Source organism: Halyomorpha halys, unplaced genomic scaffold (genome assembly GCF_000696795.3).
Source record: "Halyomorpha halys isolate HHAL.00 unplaced genomic scaffold, Hhal_1.1 Scaffold436.1, whole genome shotgun sequence".
Classification (NCBI taxonomy): domain Eukaryota; kingdom Metazoa; phylum Arthropoda; class Insecta; order Hemiptera; family Pentatomidae; genus Halyomorpha; species Halyomorpha halys.
This window is the reverse complement of record NW_027107600.1, coordinates 265,077-267,937: the sequence shown is the minus strand read 5'-3', so window position 1 is coordinate 267,937 and position 2,861 is coordinate 265,077. Positions and strand designations below refer to the sequence as shown.

General features: G+C 30.5%; 1 long non-coding RNA gene across 1 annotated transcript in view; it reads right to left on the bottom strand.

Moving 5' to 3' along the window:
- LOC106682717 (uncharacterized) overlaps positions 1–2,457 on the bottom strand; it is a 32,045-nt gene extending 29,588 nt beyond the window's left edge. Inside the window, exons 1-2 of the long non-coding RNA XR_010843030.1 lie at positions 2,337–2,457; positions 2,163–2,254 (exon numbers count right to left, since the gene is read on the bottom strand). This is a non-coding gene — a long non-coding RNA (uncharacterized lncRNA). The remainder of the gene's footprint in view (positions 1–2,162; positions 2,255–2,336) is intronic.
- Between the last annotated feature and the right edge of the window lie 404 nt (positions 2,458–2,861).

The following is a 2,861-nucleotide window of genomic DNA, read 5'->3' as shown; positions in this document are numbered from 1 at the left end:
CCTCACTGTAAAATACTATATGAGAATACATTTTTTTTTGGGTTTTTTATTTCTAATTGGTCCTGGAAGAGTTCGAAAAATAAGTGGAAAAAAAATGAATAACAGATGTGATATGATAACAGATTGATAATGTGATCATGAATTTAGTAGCCTTTTTTTAATTTGAATTAAACTAATGCACAGGAAATCAAATTTAGTCGAAGGTCTATCATTTCTATTTATTTTTTTTTATTTATTCCTTTATTTAATACCAGATCAGCCTGGTGAGCCTTCATGGTTGATATAACCATTACATTTTATATATATATTTTTTTTAACAATTGATTATGGAGGGAGGTGTAGTCTCGTGCAAAAGCCACCCTTAACTATATACAATCTTATAATTAAAAGAAAATAAGATATAATAAATAGATAGAAATAATGCTTAATTACTTATTAAAAGAGAAATATAGAATTTATAACAGAATGTCCTGCAGCAGCCTGGGCTTCAGTCTTCGGGTCGAGGATTCGTAAGTTGTAGGTCACTGCTCCTTTAACTGTCGGCAACTGAGAGTGCAACTTCATGAACCGTTTTTTGATGTACTTCTCTATTGACTCCATTTGTAATTCTCGATGCATTTTTTAGCCATTTCTTATGAACTAAGGAGCATCCACTGCGATTCGTATGACTTTGTTTTGTAAAGATTGTAATTTTTTCTTTTTCGTAAAGGATGCCGCTCCCCGGACAAGCATCCTTTACGAAAAAGAAAAAAATACAATCTTTATAAAACAAAGTCATACGAATCGCAGTGGATGCTGCAGTGGCCTGAGAATTGTTTTAAATATAAGAACAGTTGTTTCTCGTTTTAATCTGAATTTTCTATTTAGGATAAGATATAGCATTGCTAACCTTGTGTAGGTTTGTGTTAGTTTGATGTTGATATGGTGGTTCCATATAAGGTGGCGGTCTAGGTTCACTGTAAGGATTTTATTTCATATTTTTACCTTTCAGGAGTAGTTCTAGTGGGTGTCTAAGAGTAGAAACTTATGAATTATATTTCTCAATGTTCAGACTAATCATCCATTTAGTAAAATCCACTTAATTCATTAAAGTGACTTTGCAAAGTGTTTCTAGCGATTATTATCTCATCATGTTGAGAGAACACTGCTGTATTGTCAACGAACATAGCTATGGAGGTGTGTGTGGACTGGACGATGTCGTGAAGGTAGAAGTTGAACAGAATGGGAGAAAGGGTAGAATTTTTCTTATTTATTCTGACAGAAAATGTTCTACCATTAAGGAATGAGCTCAGAAAATTGTATTGTAAACAGAAGAATAAGCAGACATAAACTAAGGCAGCCTAACTTTACTTGCTGGACAGTAGCCCTGATGAAGCCCTGCAAAGTGGAGCAAAATGATGGTGTATATATTTTTTTTTTTTACTAGTCTGAGCTAACTTTTTTTTACTGCCACCAGGACCATCTCCCTTCATAAAAAAAAATAATATAAAATCATGAAATAAACATGATGAAAATTAAAAATAAGACTAATAAAAACTTCACCTACGCACGGTTGGATGACCCACTATACAAGACTTTTTTACTCATATTTCTTTTTATTTCTTAAAAACAGTTTAAAACTCTCATACTGCCTCTTTTCAACCCCCAGCCAAGAGGATGTACCACTTTGTACTGCCTCACTCTTGCCTGATCACACCATTTTGTCATTCCTCTTGTTATTCTTACAACTACATATTATTTCACAATTGATTATAATAGATAATAAATGAGTTGACAACTTATCTTCTAATTAATAATAAGGTAATAATTTCATTTATTTTTTCTTTTCTTCTCTGCAACCCCCCCCCCTCAATCCTGCTTTAATTTCATCAGCGATCAACTAAATTTAAACAAATGTCAAGATTGAGGCAAGATACACTCTAGATTATGACAAAATCTCAATTGCATTATCTGTTTTTAAGAAATTGTGAATTAATATTATGGCTTCATACTTTAAACCAACATAATTTTATATAATGATCTGATTAAACTTTGATTTGTTGGTCTCGACATTAGAATGAAATAAAGCCTTGACATGAAATCAGTCTGCCAACTTTTCAAGTTAGGAATATACAAAAACTCAGTATTCCACAACTGATTGTAATAGATAAAAAATGAGTTACTTGTTATTAAATTAATCTGGAAGGTCTTCAGCAGCAATAATTACCCCATTCAGCAAGATTGTTTCATTTCAAACTTTCACTCATCTGCAAAACTAAAAAAAAAAAAGGTTATGAGAACAATTAAATCAACTTGCTTAGATAACAACACAATTTATATTACTGACCATTACTCACGCATTAAAGGAACAAGCAAAAATTATCAGCACAACGTACAAAAAATATTCGAAAATAATGAAAATATAAGATAATAAGAAATCTGAAACGAATACAAATGACGCGAACGAATACTCGAAACTTCGACAGGAAGTTAATTAAATTATCGGCCATTATCATTTAATGTATATAATCTGCGAAGTAGTACCCATATATTAAGGTATGTTTATGTCAAAGTATACAATTAAAAATAATAAAGACATTTATCGATAAAATTAAAATTTATTTTACAGTAAAACAAAATATTTTTTCAATTTCTTTTTAAACTTTTCTTGAAGTATTTTAGTGGTATGGGATACGAAGCGCCAGTCTTGTTCCTTTCTTTAATTGTTAAATAACGGTAATGATCCTAAGTATTATTAATAATTGTAGTTGTATGTACAATTATTTATTTTATCATCAACTATATATTTGCAACATAAAGCTATATTAATTATTGAATTAGAAATCATTATTAGCATATTTAGTTGTTAATACAATTAAGCC